Source organism: Saccopteryx bilineata, chromosome 1 (genome assembly GCF_036850765.1).
Source record: "Saccopteryx bilineata isolate mSacBil1 chromosome 1, mSacBil1_pri_phased_curated, whole genome shotgun sequence".
Taxonomy (NCBI): domain Eukaryota; kingdom Metazoa; phylum Chordata; class Mammalia; order Chiroptera; family Emballonuridae; genus Saccopteryx; species Saccopteryx bilineata.
The window spans coordinates 146,296,901-146,323,546 of NC_089490.1; the positions used below are offsets into that span (position 1 = coordinate 146,296,901).

A 26,646-nucleotide genomic window follows, 5' to 3' on the forward strand; every position below is an offset into this window, starting at 1 on the left:
AGAAATGGACCCTAAGTCCATACAAAGGTGAGGACTATGGGAATATCTGCAAAGCTTTTCAAATCTTAGGCAACATGTGAGATCTCACACAGTGGAGACATCCTATGACTTTAACAAAGTAGTTAATTCTCCCTCATTTTTTGAAGACTCCTGAGAACTCCCAATTGAGAGAAATCCCTTGTACTAAACCATGTGGTAACATCTTCAAAACTATTGCTAATTACAAGACAAAATTCCTAAGAGCTTGACCAGGTTATGGCACTGTAGATACAGCGTTGAACTGGGATGCAGAGGACCCAGGTTCCATACCCTGAGTTGCTGTCTTGAACACAGGTTCATATGGTTTGAGGAAGGTTCACCAGCTTGAGCCCTAGTTCGTTGGCTTGAGCAAGGGGTTACTCATTCTGCTATAGCCTCTCAGACTAGGCACATATGAGAAAGCAATGAGAAACTAAGATGCCACAATGAAGAATTGATGCTTCTCATCTCTTTCCCTTCCTGTCCGTCACTGTCTCTGTCACACAAAACAATTGCTAAGAAATAAGCATATAAGAAAATTTCCTCCAGAAGCAAATATCAGTGTTTCACCTTAAATTGGAAAGTTTACTCAATGGTTAAGGTGGTAAATTTCCTTTTAATACTTTTCCACTATTTTATTCTGAGATGCTTTTATTTGGGTTTAGATGTAAAGGTTATTTCCATCACTGAGGCAGAGAATTTCTTTATATCCAGGTGGGAGTGGTTCTTTTATTTTTGTTAGTTTCTGATTGCTAAGTGTGCAGTGAGCCTGGTATGGACACTTGAGTATCATTTCTTTTGTATTTTGCTTTTGTAATTGGTCATTGCATTTTGACCTAGTATGGCCAGTACTGGAAATTGCAAACTGAATATTCTTCACCCTTTTCATTCTTTTTGAAGTTATCAGTTTTTATTATTCAAAGCTTTACCTGTCTAATAAGTAATTTCAGCAGAAATTGTTAAGTTTATAGGTCTTCAAGAAGTGTCTCATTTGATGTTTTTGTATTTCATTCTTTGTCCTTGCTCCTGGCTGATATTGGAACACCTAGTGTTTTAAGAGTAAAAGAAAGCCAGAATAAAGTCAGTTTACTTCTGTGTGTTGATTTGGGCATGGCTGGGACTCCATTTTCCAGAACCAATTTCTTACACAGTTCCTGGTTGGAGTTGTGTAAAATAGAGGGTTTCTATGTGAGTTGGAAGGCAGAGGGTAGAATCCCTTATTTGAGTTTAGTAAGGCCATGACACTGGGAGACAGATTCACAGGTTCCTGGTGGACTAGTTCCAGCTCATTTCCCTGATCATTGGCCTCACCATTCAGTACTGGCTCAAGAACATTAAGTCCTTGACGTTAGTTACCTTAGAAGCATCGGTTCCATAAACTTCCCTGTAAGTTTCTCCATTATGACCATACACAGCCTCTTAGACTTTGACAAGTTTTAGCATTGTCATCCTGCAGATGTTACACTCCCCCTGACACATCAACATTATATTGACTTCGCCCCAGTTTGGAGCTGGACTGTTGTCATCTCCACAGTCCAGTTCCATGATATTACTCAAGTGGAAAGATAACATCTATGTAAATTCACTGTTCTCAAAAAGAGCTGTGGACAGTGAGGAAAATTGGATATAAATGAGACAAGCAATAGGGTGTTATCCCATTTTAGTGGAGAAAGATATTTGACATCTTCAAAGATTGTACCATTTTTTCTTTTTTGCTTAAGTGTACCATTTTTTCTTTTTTGCTTAAGATGATGCTTTATTGGTTTGTGCTTTCGGTATGTTTAGCCGCACTTTTTCCTTCTATTATATTTTCCCTCATCTCAAAAAGTACAGTCCTGTGTTGCATACAGTATAATGAGCTGAGACATTCCTGTTGTTTGTGAATTCTAATAAGTTTGCACAGTGACAAAATTATCTAATGATGCCTTTCTCAGAATGTATCCCAGTCGTTACATGGAGCCACACTGTATACCTATAGCACTTCCTGTCATTGTTTTCTATTGTTTTATTAAGGAATATGGACACTACTGTACAGAAGTATGCTAGTCCTAAGTGTACAGCTTGATGGAATTGCACATAATGTTTACACCCTGATAACTGAACACTTCCATCACTCCAGAAAGTTCACTTATCTGCCTTCTCAGTAATTGCTCCACAGAGGAAAGCACAATTTTTACTTTAATTATAATTTATTGGCTTCAATTTCATCCTGACTTACTTTTAATTTTTATTTATTGATTATAGAGAGAAATTGACTTGTTCCACTTATTTATGCATTTTTTGGTTGAGTCTTGTATGTGCCCTGACTGGGGATGAAACTCACAACATTGGTGTATCAGGATAATGCTCTAACCAACTGAGCTACCTGGCCAGAGTTTTGATCTTTATATAAACATTAAAATATAATATGTACAGTTATGTATTTGGTTTGTTTACTTAATATCTGTCTGCCTTTCTGTTGTCCTTTTAGCAGACACACACTTATTTCTCTGGGTAAATGATCTGTATGTGGGAATATGGTTAGTGGATCAGGGTAGGCTTCAGGTGTAGTTTCGGTAGGTGTTTCACTATTTCAGAAAGGCTGATTGCACCTACGGTCCTAGATGCAATGCATGAACTTTATAGTTGGTCCTGATACTTTGCCCCCACACTCTGATTTTTGCCATTCCGAAAATGTGGCAATACATTGTTTTGGTTTTAATTTGTATTTATGTGATGTGTAATGACGTTGAATACTTTAAAAAATGTTTTAAAATTTATTTACTGATTTTAGAGAGAAAGGAATAGAGAGGAGAGAAAGTAAAAGAGAAGCATAGACTTACTGTCCCACTTATTTATGTATTCATTGATTGATGCTTGCATGTGCCCTGGCCAGAGATTGAACACACAATCATGGCATGTCAGGATGACATTAATCAACTGAGTACCCGACCAGGGTTAATACATAAAAAATACTTTTTTATGTGCTTGTTGGCAGTTTGGGTATCTTTTAAGAGGGTACCTTTTAAAGCATTTTACCTATTGTTATTACAATTTGAAGAATTTCCTTCTATTACTTGTTCTTTATTTTATGTATGAGCATCTCTATACTTCCATATGCTGTATATTATTCAGTGTGTCCATGAAATCATGATGCACTTTTGACTGGTCACAGGAAAGCAACAAAAGAAGATAGAAATATGAAATCTGCACCAAATTAAAGGAAAACCCTCCTAGTTTCTGTAGGATGATGTGGCAGCTTGTGCGCATGCACAGATGATGACATAACACCGTGTATACCGTGGAGCAGCCCACGCCCATGGCAGTCGAGATGTGGATGGTACAGAGGAAAGTTCAGTGTGTTCTGTGGCTCGCTAAGTTCGAATCCGTGTCCAAAGTGCAATGTGAATATCAGCTTGTTTATAATGAAGTGCCATCACATAGGAATAACATTACTCAGTGGGATAAGCTGTTGAAGGAAACCGGCAGTTTGGTGGAGAAACCCCGTTCTGGTAGGCCATCAGACAGTGACGAGTCTATAGAGGCTATACGGGATAGCTACCTAAGGAGCCTTAAAAAATCTGTGCATAAGCCCACATCGAACTGCACTGAATAGGTGTGAAACTGGGAGAGTTTTCCTTTTATTTGGTGCAGATTTCACATTTCTATCACCTTTTGTTGCTTTCCTGTGACCGGTCAAAAGTACACCATGACTTTATGGACACACTGTATATATATATATTTATGTAATGTGTGTTTCATATATTTGTATATTGCAGAAAACTTTTCCCAGTCTCTGGCTTGTCTGTCACTATTTTCATATTTGTTAGTTATAACAGGAATTTATTGGTTTGATTACTGGAAAGTCTTTGGGTGTAACTGGCTTCAGGCATGGCTGGATCCTCAGACTGAAAATGTATTATCTGGATGAATTCTCTCTCAATGTTTTGGCTGTTCATCTTGTATTAGCTATTCCTGGCAGGCTGTCTCTCTTCATGGTCCCAGGAGATCCACACTACTTTCTCTCCTAATTGTATTCTCAGGGAGAATAGAGTGATGGTCTTTTGGGACAATTCCAATATGATTATTGCAATTGAATCTGATTGGCTTACTTGCCCACTGTTATCCACAGGAATGTAAGACACTGATTTGCTTAGTACTGACACACTGTTCCACAAACCAGAGTAGAGTCTATCTGTGCCTTCTCTATTCACCATTTCTTTCTGTATTACTTATAGAATCCCCTTATCAGTTTCAAAAATAAAGCTGGGACTATGCTTAGAATGGCATTGATTTTTATAAAATAACCTGAATGAAATTGACATCTTTATAATAGTAAGTCTTCCAGTTGTTGAACACAATATAATTGTCCATTTTCTTAGGTCATCTAATTTCTTTTAACAGTGTTTTGAAGGTTCAACTGTATAGGTATTGAATACCTTTAATTTATTGCTAAACGTATACTGTTTTGCTTTGTAAATTTTTTTATTTTTTTATTTTTTATTGAATTTATTGTAACATTGGTTAATAAAATAACAGGTTTTATTTGTAAAATTCTATTTCATCTGTATATTTTTTTGTGTGTTCACTGCCAAAGTTTGTTTTTTTTTCAGGCTAATGCATAGTATTGCCAATTTTTTGTATATTGATTTTTTTCTCCAGTTGTCTTTATAAATTCAATTACTTATTCAGATATCTATGGCTTATTTTGGATTGTGTGTATACAGTCTTGGATTTTGTGTATACAGTGTATACAATGAAAGAAATTCCAAACTTTATCTTTCATTTTTCTTGCCTCATTGCTTTGCAGCACTGAATGGAAAAGATGAAAATGGACATCATTGCCTTGCTTCTGATCTTAGGGGAAAGTGTTCTATAATACTCCTTTAAGTATTATATAATAGTAGCTGGAAGTTTTTCATAGTTAATGGCATTCGTTAGACAAGCACCAGATATCTTTTCTATCATTCACATCATATGGGCTCCCAGTGTTATGGAAGGAGTGTTAAAAAGGAAGGAAATAATTCAGTCAACAAAGTTTGAGAGACCCATTGTTATTTTATAAATGGAAAGTTTGGCCAAAATATCTATTGTTTATTAAGTGATTATTCTGGGTCAGGCACCATTTAGAGTACTTGATAACTATAATGAATTTACTCTTAACAAAAGAATTCTTAAAAAGGTGCTGTCTGAACCACATTTTACAGATGAAGAAAAAAGCAGAGAATTAGCTTACCCCAGGTCACATAGCTTGTAAGAAGCTAAGTCTACCTGGTTTTAGAATTTATACTTGTGCCCGACCAGTGGTTGTTTAGTGGGTAGAGCATTGTCCTGGGAAGCTCAGGACCCAGGTTTGAAACCGTGAGGTCTTCAGCTTGAGTATGGGGTCCTAGCTTGAGCATGGGATTATTGACATGGTCTCATGGATGCTGGCTTGAGACCAGATAGCTGTCTTGAGAGGAGTCACTGGCTGGGCTGGAGTGCCCTCCCCCCCCATCAAGGTATGTATGAGAAACAGACAGTGAACAACTAAAGTGCTGCAACTACAAGTCGATGCTTCTCATGTCTCATCCTTCCTGTCTCTGTCTCATTAAAAAGTAAAAAAGAATTCACCCTTTGCAGAGACTGACTCTGCCAAGGACAGCCCTGAGTAGAAGGTGCCACAAAACTTGAAAGAAATTACAGACACAAGATGCAGCAAAGATGGGACCAGGGGTCTCTCAGCCTCAAGGACTGAGAACCCTGATATGCAAGTCTTCATTGTATTTGTTTGTTTGCTTTATGTGCTTATTATAAAGTTTCAGTACATGAGGTAATCATCCTCTGGCACACCAGGGCATGCTTGCTTGTAACTAAGCACTTACTCGGGAGAGATAGGAAATGGCAAACAGGACAGAAGCTTTTTGTGCAGATAGTCATGTCAGGGACCCGACGTTACTAAGTCTGCACAAATGATATCTCTTTAAGGCAACGTTCTATCCTCAGGCCATTTTCCTACAACCCTTATAACCACATGTCATTGTTCAACGTTCTATTCTCAGGCCATTTTCCTACAACCCTTATAACCACATGTCATTGTTCAAGAATATAGTATTGAATACTGACATTCTTGAACCTCAATATTCAACTCAAAGTACAACTTCTGAAGAGTAATTTGGAATAGTTACCACTTAAAAACATTTCCATTTGTCACATACTCACGAATCCTCTCTTCATTATGTATTTTTCTTTATATAAAAACATAAACATTAAAAAAATTACTTTGAAATTTTAATTTTATAAGCAGATTACTTCTGATTTCCTCATGACCATCTTCCTGCAGTAAGCCTCTCTTTTTGCTCTTATTTTATCTGGTTTTATTTATTTTTTATTCTGACAGAAAATTCACATTACTTTCACCCTTCCCCAGGGTCCACGTGTATGAGATAATGTCAATCATGTGCACATTTTGGTGCAACAAATCCCAAGACCCCCCACATCCCCAGCCTTCATGACTGAAATTACACACCAACAGCACCACCTCTCAGCGCTGATAACCATCATCCTACTTTCTGTTTCTATGAGTTTATCTACTTGGGAATCCTTGCACCAGTAAAACCATGCAGTATTTGTCCCTCTGTGACCTGTTTATCTCACTTAGCATTATGTTCTCAAGGTTCATCCATGTAGTGAATAGTAGGATATAAAAGCATCTCCTATTTTATGACCCACTGATGTTCTATTCATGTAGACACCACATTATATTTATCCATTCATCTGTCAGTGGGAACTCAGGTTGTATCCACTCTATGGCCTTGGTGAATAATGCTACAATAAACACGGGTGTGCAAATATCTCTTCTCTGAGACCCAAATTTCTAACACAAAATTGGGATTATTTTATTTACCTTCAAAGTAAAGCTGCTAAATTGGGCAGTAAAAAATCATGCTCAAATTGGAATTGCAGACAAACACTGCATTTGGGACTCAGTTGTACCAAACAAATTTTCATTGTCAACTTCAAATTCTATTATTTATTTATTTTGTTTATTTATTTTAATTCAATGGGTTGATATCGTTTCCCAAACTATACAGGTTTCAAGTGTTCAACTGAAATTCTATTTTAAATAGAAATTCTATTTTAAATAGGTATCCTGTATTTTAATTGGTTAATTCCATCCAAGGTCATTATGATTAGACATAATGTGATAAAATCTATCAATCATATGTCAAGTTTACATCACATGTGGTACCCATTTCTATAACTTTCATATATTTCTATTAAATACAAGATTTCAGAATTAAAAATTAATTTGATACTGCTATCCTTATGATCTGGGTCAAGCTGTGATGTTGAGCATTTCACCTGCCTTCTAACAAATTACAATCTTTGGGCCAAATCTAACTTGCCACCAGTTTTTTTGTTTTGTTTTGTTTTGTTTTTGTATTCTTCTTAAGTTGGAAATGGGGAGGCAGTCAGACAGACTCCCGCATGCGCCCGACCGGGATCCACCCGGCACACCCACCAGGGGGCGATGCTCTGCCCTTCTGGGGCATCGCTTTGCCGCAATCAGAGCCATTCTAGCACGTGAGGCAGAGGTCATGGAGCCATCCTCAGCGCCTGGGCCAACTTTGCTCCAATGGAGCCTCGGCTGCAAGAAGGGAAGAGAGAGACAGAGAGGAAGGAGAGGGAGAGGGGTGGAGAAGCAGATGGGCGCTTCTCCTGTGTGCCCTGGCCAGGAATCGAACCCAGGACTCCTGCATGCCAGGCCAATGCTCTACCACTGAGCCAACCAGCCAGGGCTGCCACCAGTTTTTATAAATAAAATTTTATTGAAACATGGCCTTGCTCATTGACGTACGTGTTGCCTGTTGTCGGTGGCTGCTTTTGTGCTATGATGTAGTTATAACAGAGACCAGATGGCCTACCAAACCTGAAATATTTACTACTGGATGCTTTACAGGAAGATTTGCTTACCCTTTCTTGGTATTATTAATAAAATTCTTTCCTTTATGAATTACTGTGAGTAGAAACTAAATGTATTTAAAGTGCTTAGGATAGTGTTTGGCACACAGTGAAGCATCAATAAGCAGAAGTTCTGGCTATCACAATAAGAGGGTAAAGGGAAAGAATAGACTATATTCTAGTTTTGTTAAACAGGCATTTGGTAAATTATAGCTCATTCTAGATTAAAATTTAAGCAGAACAAGAAAAAAAATGTGTACACTAAGTAGAACTAGTATGAGGTTTAATGCTGGGACCTTGGAGTCATTTTCATCATAGTGAACAAATATAGAAGTTGATTTTATCACTATTATTTTTCTAGAAGATGTAGCCTATGCATTAGGACAGACAGACAGACACACACACACACACACATACACACACTACCACAAAAGAGAATATTCAGATAATAAAATTCTACTCAAGAAAAACAACTAAAACACCTAAACAGGAGTGCTAGATAATGGAGATATACAATTATAGTTTCTAATATGCCAATATGAATCAATTAGGAGTAAATAAAACTAATGATGTCACTTAAATTAATAACAAAAAATTAGCAAGAAATGCACTCCATAAGAAATGAGAATAACTCATATTAAGAAAAGCACAGCCTGACCAGTTGGTGGTACAGTGGATAGAGTGTTGGACTGCGATGCAGAGGACACAAGTTTGAAACCCTGGGGTCACCAGCTTGAGAACAGGCACATCTGGCTGAGAAAGGGGTCACTTGGTCTGTGGTATCCCCCTGATCAAGGCACATCTGATAAAGCAATCAGTGAACAACTAAGGTATTGCAATGAAGAATTGATGCTTCTGATCTCTTACCCATCCTGTCTGTCCCTATCTGTCCTTCTGTCTGTCTCTATCTCTGTCACAGAGAAAAAAAAGAAAGGAAAAGCATAAAGGCCTGAGTAGGCGGTGTTGCAGTGGATAGAGTGTCAGACTGGGATCCAGAAGACCCAGGGTCAAAACCCTGAGGTTGTAGGCTTGAGTGCAGGTTCTTCTGGCTTGAGTGCAGACTCAACAGCTTGAGTGTGGGGTTGCTGGCTTGAGCATGGGATTATAGACATGAACCCATGGTCACTGGCTTGAGCCCAAAGTTGCTGGCTTGAGTAAGGGGTCACTCACTCTAATGTAGCCCCCTTACCAAGGCACATATAAGAAAGCAATCACTGAACAACTAAGGTGCCGCAACAAAGAATTGGTGCTTCTCATCACTCTCTTTCTTTATGTCAGTCTATATGTCCAGCCCTCTGAATCCCTGTCTCTGTAAAAAAAAAAACCAAAACCAAACAAACAAACAAAAAATCCCCCCCAGAAAACCAAGATAAAAAAAGCATGAAGGTCTCTTTGCAGATATAAGCATGTTCACATATGAAAATATTTTCATGTTTTATCATGAGAAATGTTTGAATCAAAGATGCCAAATTTCTGATAGTGCATATTTCATCATCAATATTATTTCAGAAAATTCAAATTTTAAGTAAATTTTTAACTGGAAATAATTAATCTTTATATGAAGAGCCTTTGTTTTGGTACGTGACTCAAGGCAGCCAAGTGACCTTCACCTGAGAAGGGGTGGAACTCAGATATAATTGATCTGGTTAAAGGACACTGACTTTTTCCTCCTATGGATAAGGTTGTGAAGTCTTCAGGGAATAGAGTTAATGGATTAATCTGGCTAATTGTGAGCTCTGTGCATTGAGTACTCAAGGCCAGACAACCATAAATGATCAATGTGTCTCTAGGGTTTTAGGGTGCTGGTCCCTGTCCAGCTGGCTTCACACCTGTGCCTTATCTCTCAAAAATCATCTCATTTGGGAGGTCTGGCCTGAATCTGTCTATCTGCCTATACCACGGACAGAGCCTCAGCAGTCAATGCTCAGCAGGCAGAAGAGGGGCAGCTGACTGGCCCTCCTTGGTCATGGACCAGCAGAGTTGCAGCCCACCACAGTGAATGCCATGGGAGACACTGAGGGAGGAAGGACTGGGAGCATTGTTTTTTTTTTTGTTTGTTTGTTTTTTTATTGTCAGGACAAGCAGGACATTTAGGATAGACAAGTGACAGGGCACCAGATGTGGTTTCTATTTTAAGCACTATGAAGTTTATGTTCCTGGTTCTGGTGGGAGTCCAATCACTTTCATTCAGTGTTGTGGACTGTAAATGGCAAAAAGCCATTGTAGATTCCAGGCTTAGCAAAAGGCTAAGTTCTCTCCCCTCCATCTCCATATTGGTTATGATGCTGAGTATTTGCACCCACTTCACTTGCTTCCTTGAGTTGCTGGAAGCAATTTACATGCCCTTCCTCTGACTCTTTGTTTGTTTCAGATGTTGGTAAATTTCACTAATGCATCCTGTTTATGCCTTGGGAAGTTCCTGTTTTAGCCTTGGATGTGTAACTTTGTATCAAGGACTTCCTTGATTTGCATATGGCTATATAATAAAGTAAACTGGGGCTATGGGGCACTCGGATACTGCCATCTGCATTTTGAAGAGTCCCGGTCCCATCATTTTTTGACAAGTGTGTTTCCTTAATTCTGCACCATTATTAGGAGCTGCGCAGGTCCACGGCAATTCAGAGTTCTGCTTTTCTCTCACAGTGGTTCTAGCTCCCATAGAAATTACCCCCATGATGATAGGAAATAGGCCTCTTCAAATGGTCTCCTAAAATGGTCCAAAATTAAGAGGTGTTGATGATGATGAAGAGGAGAAAGAGGAAGTAGAAAATGAAGACAGTAATCCAGATGTAATGAACAGTCAATGAGGACCTACTATGTACCAGGCCCTCAGCTAAGTGTTCTACACCTTGTTTCTGTTGGAACCCATGGGAGTCCAAAAGACCAGAGTAACAGGCTTTATTGAAAGGAAGAAAGGAACCCTGGCGGATACTTCTCCAGAGGAGAAAAGTGCCAGTTACAGACTAGGGGTGAGTTATATAGTGTTTGGGAGAGCCTGAGGGGATACTGAGACAAAAGTTCTGGTATGTCCGGAATGCTCCTCCTTGGGGGCTTGGAGCATGTGGGTGTTGAATCAAAAGTCCTGGTATGTCCAGAGCCCCTCCTTGGGGCGGCTTCTGAGCTTTTTGGAATTCTTTTGTCTCTGGGGCAATAGTCCAGTAAGGGTGAGGTCTGACAGATAAGCGGAGCATCAAGAGGGCAGTTTGGAATTTACATATCTATCAGTTTCATTTCATCTGCATAATTGCTCCCCAAGAAAGAGGAATGCACATTTCTTCATTTTCCATATGAATACAGGAGCACAGCATTCAAATATAACTTGAACTAGGGTTTGTGGTAAAGTGAGAGTGAATTCAAGTTGGAATCCAGGCATCCAGACTCCACACATAGGACACATGGCCAGTACTCCTTCCTGAAAACCCAGTTTGTTATTTTACTTGCCAGGTCACTCCAGGCAGACACCCTGTTCACTGTCCTCCTCCCTCTGGGGGTTACTAGGAGACTCAGTGGAGAGTGATGGATGCCCCCCCTGCTGCACTGACTGTAGGAAGGCTAGCTGAGTTCATAGTGCGAACCATAGACAAATCAGCGGTTTATAATTTAGGGCAGATCTTTTGCTTGTTTCCACTCCTAGATTTTTCTTGAACTATCTTTTTACTCCTTCATTTCTGAATCTTAGCCCTTCTCAGTCTAAAAGAGACATATTACAGGTGTTGGTTTTTATTCTTACAAACCAAAAATCAGTTAAAATATGTATCTCAGCTGCACTTTTAGTTAAGACCTCTGAACTTCTGTGTTAAACTTTCTGAGGTGTTGGGAAACAGTAAAGAACTTTAACATATAAGCAGCAGAGTCTTACAATTTAGTTTAATTTTGTCTGCTATATAATCTTTTGCAATAATGAGCAAGTTCTGGTGTCTATAAACCTCAACATTTTGATGTTAGTTGATTCCTGTTGCCACAACTGCATTTTTCCAAAGATTAAATATAATGAAAATTCCATATATAATGAGTGTACATAGAAAGTTCAAAATAAATTTTAGATATTATTATTGATATTAACAGTCTATCATTATGCACTTTGAATAAAATATTGTGTGATTTGAAGGTATTTCTCTGGATCTCTGATAGGACATTCTATTCTGTCCTTATATAAGTAGATACTGAATATATAAACACAAAATTACTGAATCTCAATTTATTTTTAAATTTGTTTTTAATGATTTTAAGGAGAAACACGAAGGGAGAGAGAGAGAGAAAAAAAGAGAGAGAGAGAGAGAAAACAACATCAATTTGTAGTTTGACTTAGTTGTGCAAGCCATGGCTGGATGGTTGTAAAGCCAGCAGTCATGGCCAGGACCACCACTACAGCAGCTTCCTGGCCCATGCAGGTTCACATTGGATTTGGACAGTCGGTAAAGAAACAACGGAGCCAAAAACTGATGGGCTGTCATCTTTAATTCTAGCTTGCACCCGGCGGGCAAGTAAAAATACTCACTGGGCTCCAAAACCTACTCACATTCAGTGCTCACAAAGCTACTGACTTATCCGAGTTTCCTAGAATCAAAGGTTTCTAGCTCACCAGCCTTATTCTCCTCAGTTCCCCATCTCCTTCCTTATCCCAGATACAAACTCTGCATAAACTGGCATCTCACTCAGCACTCCACCATCTTGGCTGCTTCTCCTGGCCACATGGCCTCTTTCTGCTCTCTGCTCTGCTCCCTCTGCTCTCTCATGCTAATCATCCCAGGAACCAAGAGGGCAAGCTCTCGTTCTGCCCCCATTTTATAGCTTCACAACCTTTAATCCAATATACAAAATAGGGAAGTCTCTAATCAAAGTCACTTCTCTTGAGTCATGATTGGATTGTACTGCCCCACAGTAAAAAGGGTGGGAAAGGCTTAATCCCAAAACCAAGCCCCAGGCTACACGGATTCGGCCTGCCCACAACACACATTAATATCACCTGGATAACAGCCTCCACGTGGGCAGTGTCATCTTTAACAAAGTGAGCATAATACATTTTATCTGCCCAACAATGGTTCAGTGGTAGAGCATCAGCATGGTGTGTAGAAGTCCTGGGTTCAATTTCAAGTCAAGGCACACTAGTGAAGTGACCATTTGCTTCTTCACCACTTCTTTTTTCTTTCTCTCTCTCTCTCCCCCTCCTGCAACCATGGCTCACTTGAGCAACTTGAGCTCTGGGTGCTGAGAATGGCACTGTAAAGCCAGTAGCCAGGGCCACCATCACAGCAGCCTGGCCCATGAAGGTTCGCATTGGATTCGGATAGTCGGTAAAGAAACAACGGAGCCAAGAACTGGTGGGCCATTAGCTTTAATCCTAGCTTGCACCCAGCAGGCTAGTAAAAACACACACTGGGCTCCAAAACCCACTCACATTCAGTGCTCACAAAGCTACTGATTTATCCAAATTTCCTAGAATCAAAGGTTTCTAGCTCACCAGACTTATTCACCTCTGTTCCCCATCTCCTTCCTTCTCCCTGCACAAACTCTGCACAAACTGGCTTCTCACTCAACTCTCCGCCATCTTGGCTGCTTCTCCTGGCCTTCTCCACGTGGCCTTTCTCTGCTCTCTGCTTTCTCATGCTAATCTCAGGAACCAAGAGAGCAAGCTCCCGTTCTGCCCTCATTTTATAGTGTAGAAATCCAAACCTCTAATCCAATATACAAAATAGGGAAATCCCTAATACAAAGTCACTTATCAGAGACGTGATGGTATTGTACCACCCCACATCAAAAAGGGTTGGAAAGGCTTAATCCCAAAACCAAGCCCCAGGCTACAACGATCCTGCCTGCCCACAGCCTGTCCCCAACACACATTAATATCACCTGGGCAACGGCCTCCATGTGGGCAGCACCATCTTTAACAAAGTGAGCATCATATATTTTATCTGCCCAACAGGCACCATGGCCTTGCTCCAGGTGATAAAACAGCTTGATTGCTAAGCAATGGAGCAATGGCCCTAGATGAGCAGAGCATTGCTCCATAGAGGGCTTGCAGATTAGATTTCAGTCAGAGCTCATGCAAGAGTTTGTCTCTCTGGGCCCTGGCCTGTTGGCTCAGCGGTAGAGCGTCGGCCTGGCATGCGGGGGACCCGGGTTCGATTCCCGGCCAGGGCACATAGGAGAAGCGCCCATTTGCTTCTCCACCCCCTCCCTCCTTCCTCTCTGTCTCTCTCTTCCCCTCCTGCAGCCAAGGCTCCATTGGAGCAAAGATGGCCTGGGTGCTGGGGATGGCTCCTTGGCCTCTGCCCCAGGCACTGGAGTGGCTCTGGTCGCGGCAGAGCGATGCCCCGGGGGGGCACAGCAGCCCCCCCCCCTGGTGGGCAGAGCGTCGCCCCTGGTGGGCATGCAGGGTGGATCCCGGTCAGGCGCATGTGGGAGTCTGTCTGACTGTCTCTCCCCGTTTCCAGCTTCAGAAAAATACAAAAAAAAAAAAAAAAAAAGAGTTTGTCTCTCTGCCTCTTCACCAGTCACTTAATAAAAAAATAAAATAGCCCTGGCCAGGTGGTTCAGTGATAGAACATTGGCCTGGCATGTGAAAGTCCAGGGTTTGATTCTTGGCCAGGGCACACAGGAGAAGCACCAATCTGCTTCTCCACCCATACCCCTCTTCTTCTTTCTGTCTCTCTCTTCCCCTCTAGCAGCCAAGGCTCCACTGGAGCAAAGTTGGCCTGGGTGCTGAGGACAACTGCATGCCTCCACCTCAGACTCTAGAATGACTCCGACAGAAACAACCTGATGCCCAGATGGGCAGAGCATTGCCTCCTGGAGGACATGTCAGGTGGATCCCAGTCGGTCGCATGCGGGAGTCTGTCTGACTGCCTCCCTGCTTCTACCTTAGAAAAAATGCAAAGAGAAAAAGAAGAAAAGAAATCAAAGACTTAGTTGTGCATTCACTGGTTGCTTCTTGTACATTCTGAAACTGGGAGAAAATCTACAATCTTCATGTATCAGGAGAATGTCCCACTCAACTGAGCTACTTGGCCAGAGCTGAATCTCTTTAATTTCTGATTCCTCAGAGCCTAAGTAGGCAACAAAAACAAAAACAATCTCTTTTTAACATTTAATAGACCCTTTGTTCACACAAACACAGAATAGGCAATAGGCTTCCACCTTGGGCTGATTTCTTCCTGCCTTTCATCCCTTTCAGCAATATTTCACAGAAGTACAGAAAAGATGCAAAGGGAATTATGTGCATCTATGACATGAACTTTCTCTGAACCTCTTTCTTTTTATAAGACATGCATCATTCACTTTCAAAAAATTGTGTTAATTTTAAACAATGAAAACCTTAAAAGATGAAGAAGGGCAGGATTAGTCTGACTTCATGGACTGAGACACTTAAGATTTCACATTCAGGATGTCATGTCATTCCACATTCAAGTTTCCTGGGACACGGAATGTTTTGCTCTCTCTGCCATGTAATTATATAAAAGTCATTAAATATTTCTGGAGGTTAAATTTATCAATAAGTGGTTACTGCAATAACAATTTAATTCTGATTAAAATATGGTAACTGCATGTTAATTGCCAAACTTTGGGTGCATATTTTCTCCCCATTTTGGGGTAAAAATGTCATCATAAAGAGGCTGTGATGTTTATACACACTCTAAGTTTGGTGTGTGAAAGATCTAGGACTCAAATGTTCATCCCCTGAGTCCTGACCCAGGACTCTGTTCCTCAGCTAGAGCCGAACAATTTTTTTTTTCATTCCTGCTTTGTTCAAGATCAGGAAACAGGCAGAATCATTGGTTCCTCTTATTGGGACTCAGTGAGGTCACTATGAATAAGGAACAGAACAAGTGATTTACATGCCTTTCTGAAATACATATTTTAGTTTATAGGATTTTCTATAAATAGTACTCTTTTCCATCTCAGTTTGGAAATCTGACATGGACAAGCAATATTTTCTCTACAAATTGAGAAATTAGTGAGCTATCATGACATGACTATTACTAGACAGACTTCAGGGAAATCCTGGTTCTACATCTCAGCAATAAGAGCAGAGAATTGATTGTATCTGATTTTTGGAGAAAAATTGAAGTAAGTAATAGTAAAATTTAATGTGCACTGATTTTTACAATGTAAACAATTATACCTCACATATCTCTTACTGACATTTTCACTTGTGTGATATGAAACCATAAAAGAGTTTGCATAAAATTGTCAATATAATGAATTAAAAAATAAAATCAGTTCTATCACGCTGGAAATATTATGCAGAAGCTTAAAAGTTTAAAAAAGATGCATATACTTTATAGAAGGAATAAAAATATAAAATTTTAATAAGACCATTTCAAAAGAACATGTGTAGTATTACAGTTAAATTTTTATGGAGGTTGCTTATGAGTACAAATCAATCCTAACACCATAAAACTATAAGCAGAAAAATATCCCCACCAAATTCCCTGATAGTGATTTACATTTGGGACAGAAAAAGCAACAAAACTGAAATTTCATTGGAAATATTGCAAATCTTTATAAAAATATAAGTTCGGCAAAAATATTACTGAAAGGTCACACTTTAAATATGGTGAGTGGATGTAAATGATAATAATAGATATTATTATTTTATCTTATTTTTATTAATTTTAATGCAGTGACATTAATAAATCAGGGTACATATGTTCCGAGAAAACATCTTCAGATTATTTTGACCTTTGATTATGCTGAATACCCCTCACTCAAAGTCAAATCATCCTCCGTCACCTTCTATCTGGTTTTCTTTGTGCCCCTACCCTCCCCCCCACTCACTCCCTCTCCTTCCTCGCCCCTTCCCCACCCCTCCACCCTACTTTCTGTTACCATCACATTCTTGTCCATGTCTCTGAGTCTCATTTTTATGTCCCATCTATGCATTGGTTCATATAGTTCTTAGTTTTTTTCTGATTTACTTATTTCACTCTGTATAATGTTATCAAGGTCCATCCATGTTATTGTAAATGATCCAATGTCATCATTTCTTATGGCTCAGTAGTATTCCATAGTATATATGTACCAAGGCTTTTTAATTCACCTGTCCTCTCACGGACACTTGGGCTGTTTCCAGATCTTTGCTATTGTGAACAATGCTGCTATAAACATGGGGGTGCATTTCTCCTTCTAGAACCGTTTTATGGTGTCCTTGGGGGATATTCCTAAAAGTGGGATGGCTGGGTCAAAAGGCAGTTCGATTTTCAATTTTTTGAGGAATCTCCATACTGTTTTCCACAGAGGCTGCACCAGTCTGCATTCCCACCAGCAATGCAGGAGGGTTTCCTTTTCTCCACATTCTTGCCAGCACTTATTCTGTGTTGTTTTGTTGATGAGCGCCATTCTAACAGGTGTGAGGTGACATCTCATTGTGATTTTAATTTGCATTTCTCTAATGATTAATGATGTTCAGCATTTTTTCATATGCCTATTGGCCATCTGTATATACTCTTTGGAGAAGTGTCTATTCATTTCTTTTGCCCATTTTTTGATTGGATTGTTTGTCTTTCTAGTGTTGAGATTTACAAGTTCTTTATAAATTTTAGTTATTAACTCCTTATCAGACATACTATCAAATATGTTCTCCCATTGTGTAGTTTGTCTTTTTATTCTGTTCTTTTTTTTTTTTTTTTTTTTTGTATTTTTCTGAAGCTGGAAACGGGGAGAGACAGTCAGACAGACTCCCGCATGCGCTCGACTGGGATCCACCCTGCACGCCCACCAGGGAGCAACGCTCTGCCCCTCCGGGGTGTCACAATGTTGTGACCAGAGCCACTCTAGCGCCTAGGGCAGAGGCCAAGGAGCCATCCCCAGCGCCCGGGCCATCTTTGCTCCAATGGAACCTCGCTGCGGGAGAGGAAGAGAGAGACAGAGAGGAAGGAGAGGGGGAGGGGTGGAGCAGATGGGTGCTTCTCCTGTGTGCCCTGGCCGGGATTCGAACCCAGGACTTCTGCACGCCAGGCCAACGTTCTACCACTGAGCAAACCAGCCAGGGCCTTATTCTGCTCTTATTGTCTTTGGCCGTGCAAAAGATTTTTAGTTTGATAAAGTCCCATTTGTTTAGCCTGTCTTTTATTTCACTTGCCCATGGAGATAAATCAGCAAATATATTGCAGCGAGAGATGTCGGAGAGCTTACTGCCTATGTTTTCTTCTAAGATGCTTATGGTTTCGCACCTTACATTTAAGTCTTTTATCCATTTTGAGTTTTTTTTTTGTGAATGGTGTACGTTGGTGGTCGAGTTTCATTTTTTTGCAGGTTGCTGTCCAATTTTCCCAACACATTTGTTGAAGAGGCTGTCTTTACACCATTATATTACCTTACCTCCTTTGTCAAATATCAGTTGTCCATAGAGTTGTGGGTTTATTTCTGGGTTCTCTGATCTCTTCCATTGATCTATATGCCTGTTCTTATGCCAGTACCAGGCTGTTTTGAGTACAATGGCCTTGTAGTATAGCTTGATATCAGGAACTGTGATACCTCCAACTTTATTCTTCTTTTTTAAGATTGCTGAGGCTATTCGTGTTCTCTTTTGGTTCCATATAAATTTTTGGAATGTGTGATGTATATCTTTAAAGTATGTCACTGGTATTTTAATTGGTATTGCATTGAATTTATAAATTACTTTGGGTAATATAGACATTTTAATGATGTTTATTCTTCCTAACCGTGAGCATGGTATATGCTTCCACTTGTTTGTATCTTCCTTGATTTCTTTTATCAATGTTTTATAATTTTCCGAGTACCAGTCTTTAGTCTCCCTGGTTAAATGTACTCCTAGGTACTTTATTCTTTTGGTGTAATAGTGAAGGGGATTGTTTCCTTAATTTCTCTTTCTGATTGTTCATTGTTGGTGTATAAAAATGCCTCTGATTTCTGAGTATTAATTTTATATCCTGCCACCTTGCTGAATTCATTTATCAGGTCCAGTAGTTTTTTGACTGAGTCTTTAGGATTTTCTATATACAATATCATATCATCTGCAAATAATGATAGTTTTACTTCTTCTTTTCCAACTTGCATGCCTTTTATTTCTTCTTCTTGTCTGATTCCTGTGGCTAGGACTTCCAGAACTATGTTGAATAAGAGTGGTGAAAGGGGGCACCCCTGCCTTGTTCCTGATCTTAAGGAGATTGCTTTTCATTTTTGCTCATTGAGTATGATGTTGGCTGTGGGTTTCTCATAGATGGCTTTTATCATGTTGAGGTATGTTCCCTGTATTCCCACTTTGCTGAGAGTTTTCATCATGAATGGGTGCTGGATTTTATCAAATGACTTTTCTGCATCTATTGAAATTATCATGTGGTTATTCTCCTTTCTTTCATTTATGTGATGAATAACATTGATAGATTAGTGAATATTGTACCAGCCTTGCCTTCCCAGAATAAGTCCCACTTGATCATGGTGTATGATTTTTTCTACATATTGTTGGATCCAGATTGCTAATATTTTGTTGAGGATTTTAGCATCTATATTTATCAGGGATATTTGCCTATAATTTTCTTTCTTTGTGTTGTCTTTGCCTGGTTTTGGAATCAGAATTTTGTTCACCTCATAAAAGGAGCTTGGAAGTCTTCCTTCCTCTTGAATTTTTTAAAATAGCTTGAGAAAGATAGGACTTAGTTCTTCTTTGAATAGTTGGTAGAATTCACTTCTGAAGCCATTTGGACCAGGACTTTTCTTTCTTGGGAGTTTTTTGATAAGTGTTTTGATCTCATTTGGTGTAATTGGTCTGTTTAGGTTTTCTGATTCTTCCAGACTGATTTTTGGAAGATTATATGTTTCAAGGAATTTTTCCATTTCATCTAGGTTGTCTAGTTTTTTGGCATACAGTTCTACATAGTATTTTCTTACAATCCTTTGTATTTCTGTTGTATCAGTTGTTATTTCTCCCCTCTCATTTCTAATTTTATTTATTTGAGTCCTCTCTCTCTTTTTCTTGGTGAGTCTAGTTAAAGGTTCATCAATCTTGTTTACCTTTTCAAAAAACCAGCTCCTAGTTTCATTGATCCTCTGTATTGTTTCTTTAGTCTCTATGTCATTTATTTCTGCTCTGATCTTTATTATTTCCTTCCTTCTACTATATTTAGGCTTTACTTGCTGTTCTTTTTCTAATTCTTATAGATGCAGGGTTAAGTTGTTTATTTGAGCTTTTTCTAGCTTCTTAAAGTGTGCCTGTAGTACTATGAACTTCCCTCTCAGTACTGCTTTTGCTGTCCCATAAATTTTGAGTTGTTGTATGCTCGTTATCATTCGTTTCTAGGAATTTTTTTATTTCTTCTTTGATCTCATTCTTAATCCATTTGTTATTTAACAACCTGCTATTTAGTTTCCATGTGTTTGAGAACTTTTGAGCTTTTCTGTTGTGTTTGATTTCTAGTTTCATGCCATTGTGATCAGAGAAAGTGTTTGATATGATTTCAATCTTCTTAAATTTGTTGAGACCACTTTTGTGCCCTAACATGTGGTCTATCCTAGAGAATGTACCATGAGCACTTGAAAAGAATGTATATTCTGCTGCTTTAGGGTGAAAGGTTCTGTAGATATCTATTAAATCGAGTTGATCTAGTGTGTCCTTTAAGTCTGCTGTTTCTTTGTTAATTTTCTTTCTTGAGGATCTATCTAGTGATGTTAGTGGGGTATTAAAATCCCCTACTATTGCCCTGGCAGGTTGGCTCAGTGGTAGAGCATTGGCCTGGCGTGCGGGGGACCCGGGTTTGATTCCCAGCCAGGGCACATAGGAGAAGCGCCCATTTGCTTCTCCACCCCCCCTCCTTCCTCTCCATCTCTCTCTTCCCCTCCCGCAGCCAAGGCTCCATTGGAGCAAAGATGGTCTGAGCTCTGGGGATGGCTCCTTGGCCTCTGCCCCTGGGGCTGGAGTGGCTCCAGTAGCGGCAGAGCGACGCCCCAGAGGGGAAGAGCATCGCCCCCCGGTGGGCAGAGCGTCGCCCCTGGTGGACGTGCCGGGTGGATCCCGGTCTCGCGCAGGTGGGAGTCTGTCTGACTGTCTCTCCCCATTTCTAGCTTCAGAAAAATACAAAAAATAAAATAAAATCCCCTACTATTATAGTGTTGCTGTTGATCTTGCTCTTTATATCCATCAAAGTCTGCTTTATATATTTTAGGTGTTCCTATATTAGGTGCATAGATATTTATAATAGTTATATCTTCCTGTTGGATTGCTCCCTTTATCATTATGTAGTGGCCTTCTTTATCTCTTACTAAATTCTTTGTTTTAAAGTCCACTTTGTCTGATATAAGTATTGATACCCCAGTTGTTTTTTTTTCATTTCTATTTGCATGAAATGTTTTTTTTCCATCCTTTTACCTTTAACCTATGTGCATCTTTTGTTTTAAGGTGTGTCTCTTGTAGACAGCATATGTACGGGTCCTGTTTTCTTATCCATGCAGCTACCTTATGTCTTTTGATTAGATCATTTAATCCATTTACATTTATGGTTATTATTGACATGTAGTTGTTTATTGCCATTTTATTCTTTAAAGCTGTATTCCTCTTTTGCTATATTCTTTTCCCACTTTGATCTGTTTACACCATGCCCCTTAACATTTCCTGTAGCATTGGTTTGGTTGTATTGAATTCCTTGAGTGGTTTTTTTTTTTTTTTTGTCTGGGAAACTTTTTATTTTTCCTTCAATTTTAAATGATAGCCTTACTGGATAAAGTAGTCTTGGTTGTAGGTTCTTGTTCTGCATTACTTTGAATATTTCTTGCCATTCCCTTCTGGCTTCAAGTGTTTCTGTTGAGAAGTCTGATGTCATCCTTATGGGGGCTCCTTTGTAGGTGATAACTTTTTTTCTCTCACAGCTTTTAATATTTTCTCTTTATCACTTAGCTTTGGTATTTTAATTATGATGTATCTTGGTGTAGGTTTCTTTGGGTTTCTTTTTAGTGGAGTTCTCTGTTTTTCTTGAATTTGTGAGAGTTTCTCCTGCATTAATTTAGGGAAGTTTTCAGCTATGATATGATTGAACAAAGCCTCTACCCCTTGTTCTTTCCCTTCTTCTTCAGGAACCCCTATGATGTGGATGTTATTTCTCTTTATGTTGTCGCAGAGCTCTCTAAGAGTTTCCTCAGACTGTTTGAGTCTCTTTTCTTTCTTCTTCTCTGCTTTCATGCCTTCATTCCAGTTGTCCTCCAACTCGCTGATTCGATTCTCAGCTGTATCCATCCTGTTTTTAATTTCTTCCATTGTGGTCTTCATTTCTGATATTGTATTTGTCATCTCCAACTGATTCTTTTTTAATATTTCAATATCCTTTTTTATACTTGCTATTTCTTTATTTAGGTGTTCGTGATGACCATCCATTGTTGTTCTAAGATCCCTAAGCATCCTTACAATCATTATTTTAAACTCCGCATCCTGAAGTTTGATTATTTTCATATCACTCAGTTCATCTCCTGAAGGTCTCTCTTGTGGTTTCATTTGGATTGCATTTCTTTGTCTTCTCATTGTGCCTACCCTGGGTGTTTTCTTTGTAGAGCTGGTTGAGTCTAGGCTCGATGTTGTCTGCCTTTAGTTTTTACTAGTGTTTTTCTAAGTCTTCTTGGGTTGGCATCAGCTATTATTTATAATCCACTTTAGGATTTGGGCCACTTTGAAGTCTTGATTTGTTTGTTTTCTTAACAGGTGATTGTCTTGTTTGCTGATCTCAGTAGGGGGCTTATTTGAAACTATATCCAGGAATGGGGTGGGTGTGACCTGAGGCTCTGAAGTCCTCTTCTGCCAGTTAATCTCTCTGGGGGCAGGTTGCTTTCTCAGATTCAGTAGGGGAAGGTGTATCTCAGATCTTCATGAAAACCTGAGTTACTGTCTCTCCTCCCCACTTCTTGTTTTCAGCTGTGTCTTGCTGCACTGATTGGAGCTGGAGAGATGTCTGTATCTCTGTGACCTGGAAGTACTTTTGTGTTTTTCTTTGTGGAAGGATCAGCCCCTCCCCCAGTTATGGCAACCTCCAGCACTGAATGAGTCAGCTTTTTATGTCATCACCTATATTCCTCTCCCCCTCACCCTCCGTCTCTCTCTTTCTCCTCTTTTTGGAAGACAAGCGGGCCCTTTCAACACACCTTGTTCCCTGGTCACCAGGTAAGTGACTGTGAGCAGTATTTACTGCTCTTTTCCTTGGAATTGAGAGCCCAGCCTCACTACCCCTCCCCGTTCCTGTAAGCAGGGGAGATTCAGGTGCTCTCTACCCAGTTTGTTGTGGCTTCTTCTTTGCTCCTTGATTTTTGAAAGCTGTTCTTGTAGTCCAGATTTGGTTTTTCATGCTGATTGTTCATAAATTAGTTTATAATCCAGTTTGGTGGTGTGAGCTGGGAGTCTGTGCATCTGCCTACTCCGCTGCCATCTTCAGGTCTCAATAATAGATATTATTAATGAGACTTTCACTAAGTGCCTGGAAATATTCTAACACAATTACTCTCAGGTCTGGCTGCATAATAGATCACCATGAGACTCACATGTAGAAATTCTGGTATAAGAGTTTCTAGGCTGTGGCTAAGACAGTGGTTCTCCAAGTGTGTGACAGGGCGCACTGGTGTGCCGTAGAAGATTTGCAGGTGCACACTATGGTATTCCAGAGAAATATGTGCCTATTGGGGACCAAAAAACCAATAAGGTTTTGGATTTTAGATTTTTTGGGGACAGAAGTGTGGGGAAAGTATTGGCTATAAGCTGACTCTCTGTCCAGCCCTTCACCTCACTTGCCTGATTAGGTTGCAAAAGGCTGTTAAGCTATTGTGCTGGATTGTTTACACTACCTTCCATGGTCCCTGGAAAGACTGGAGGCAAGTTTCTTCTATCCCTTGTTTGGTGTAAAGTTAAGATGATATGTATGGTAGGGGTTTTCTGCACTTGGTAAAATTCTTGGGTTGCCTTGGAAACATGATCAAAGATCTCATTGATTTGCGAACAGCCCATTTTTCCCTATAAGTAAAGCAAGATGTGGTTTTGGGGCATGCTTTGTTCTTGTCAGCATTAATTATAGGGCCTTCCTGTCTCCATATTTTCTTAATTCTGCACTGTTCCCACTCAGGATCTGAAATTACTAGATGCACGGGTTTGCAGCATGTTCTCAGATATAAAAATAAATATAGTTACTCTATTATACCATTTCATTACAGAAATATTGCTCTTTTTTTAAACACATCATTATTATATTTATTATTAACAAATTATTATATTATTTTTATATAAATACACCCAAATAAAATGGATATATTTCTCAAATACAAGCATGATATTGAAGAATTTGATTCTGGAACTAAGAGGGACAGACAGACAGGAACAGAGAAAGAGATGAGTACCATCAATCATCAATTCTTTCTTGTGACACCTTCGTTGTTCATTAGTTGCTTTCTCATATGTTCCTTGACCACGGGTCTTCAGCAGACCAAGTAACCCCTTGCTCAAGCCAGCAACCTTGGGTCCAAGCTGTTGATCTTTTTGCTCAAGCCAGATGAGCCCATGTGCACGCTGGTGACCTCGGGATCTTGAACCTGGGTCCTCCACATCCCAGTCAGAAGCTCTATCCACTGCATCACCACCTGGTGAGGCAAGAAAAATATTTATTAATCCATACATTTTTTCAAGGGAGAAAAGTAATATTTACTGTGTTCATGACTTTATTAACTTCATTAACTTAGTGTCTCTATAGTAAATATATATAGAAAAAGGTAAATAGTCAAAAAATCAGTAAGAAAAAAGTTCTCTGAACTTGAGTTTGTCACCACTGAGAAATACTGCTGAAGTCCTGGAGTATGTGTTCCATAATCCAAAATACAGGCTCAGGGATAACTGCCTGTTCAGCTGTTTCATCTATTCTAAGCCCCTATTCTTTTTCAGCAGGTGTCTCAGCCCCATAGAAATAAAGAATCTAACACGTGTCTCAGAATTCTTTCTCATAGGTCTCTCAGATGATCTGAAACTTCAGCCTTTGCTCAGTCGGCTCTTCCTGTCCTTGTATTTGGTCATCATGTTGGAGAACCTACTCATCATCCTGCTCATTAGACTCCCACCTCCACACCCCCATATTCTTCTTCCTTTCCAACCTGTCCCTGGCTGACCTCTGTTTCATCTCTACGACAATTCTGAAGATGAGAGTGGACATCCAGACTTACAGAAGAGTCATTTATTATGGGGGCTGCCTGACTGAGATGTCTATTTTTTTTTTGGAAGCATAAACAAACTACTGTTGACCATGATAGCCTTTGAAAGAATTGTGGCCACCTGTAACTCTCTGCATCACCTGATCATCACTTACATATGCCGCTGTGGCCTGATGGTTTTGGTGTCATTTTTCATCAGCCTTTTGGATTCCCAACTGCACTACTTCATGGTTTCACATCTTACCTTCTTCATGGATGTGGAAATATTGCATTTCTTCCATGACCCTTCTCAGCTACTCAACCTTGTCTGCTTAAAAATCCCCAACAATAAAAAAAAATCCCCAACAATAAGCCTGATCAGGCAGTGGTGCAGTAGATAGAGCGTCAGACTGGGATGCGGAGGACCCAGGTTTGAGACCCCGAGGTCATCAGCCTGAGTGCAGGCTCATCTGGCTTGAGGGGGGAAAAAAAAAAAGTTCACCACCTTGGACCCAAGGTTGCTGGCTTGAGCAAGGCGTTACTCTGTCTGCTGAAGGCTACAGTCACAAGGCACATATGCAAAAGCAATAAATGAATAACTAAGGTGTCACAACAAAAAACTGATGACTGATGCTTCTCATTTCTCTCCATTCCTGTCTGTCTGTCCCTATCTACCCCTCTCTCTGACTCTCTCACTGTTCCTGTAAAAAATAAAAAATAAATAAAAAATAAAATAATACATTGGTCTAGTTCATTGGTGCAATCTTAGGTGGTCCACTCTCAGGGATCCTTTTACTATAAAATTGTATGCTTCATTCTGTGAATCCCCTCATCAGGTGGGAAGTATAAAGCCTTCTCCACCTGTGACTCTCACCTGTAGGTTGTTTGTTTATTTTATGGAACATGCTTTGGTGTGTACCTCAGTTCTAGTCTCAGTTTCTCCCAGGAAGGGAGCAGTGACCTCGGTGATATACACCCTGGTCATTTCTATGCTGAACCCCTTCATCTGTAGTTTGAGGAACAGGGACATGAAGAGGGCCATTCAGGGGCTTTTCAGAAGATCAGGCTAATCACAATACCTGTCCCATCTTTTTTTGATTTGTGGGTTGAAAAAGACATTAAACCAAATTCCTGGATCTCAAAATTCTACCGTTTGGCTTTATAATTATTGTAGTTCTGAGCATTTCAACACTCAGTGTCTCATGTTGAAATATTGCTTCATTTGGTATATATTTAATGGGCTCAAGTAATTAATTTGGCATGATTGAATCATATTATAGAGCATTCTTTATTTCTCATTTGTTGCTGGCATTCTAGAAAAATGCACTAGCTTTTTTTGTTTGTTTTTTAAAAAAATAATTATAATCCTCAATACTTTCTAAAATTCATAGCTATTGTTCACAGAACTTTCATGTTTTTCAGATCTCTTTATGCATCTTATGTATAAGGATGCATGTAACTGGTTCTCAGCTCTGGCTTCTTATCAGAGTCCCCTGGGGAGCTTTAAAAATATTGATGAGTGTTTCACAGCACAGATTAATTTTTAATTGGGCTGAGAGTACTCTTAGCATAAATATTGAAAAGTGATCTAAGTTTATTTTCATG

At 39.6% G+C, this 26,646-nt stretch overlaps 1 protein-coding gene and 1 pseudogene across 1 annotated transcript in view; both read left to right on the top strand.

The window, feature by feature from the left end:
• LOC136333282 (adhesion G protein-coupled receptor E2-like) overlaps nucleotides 1-26,646 on the top strand; it is a 196,070-nt gene that overhangs the window by 50,753 nt on the left and 118,671 nt on the right. The gene's annotated exons all lie outside the window — the stretch shown is intronic.
• Nucleotides 5-26,111, top strand: LOC136321017 (olfactory receptor 7E178-like; annotated as a pseudogene).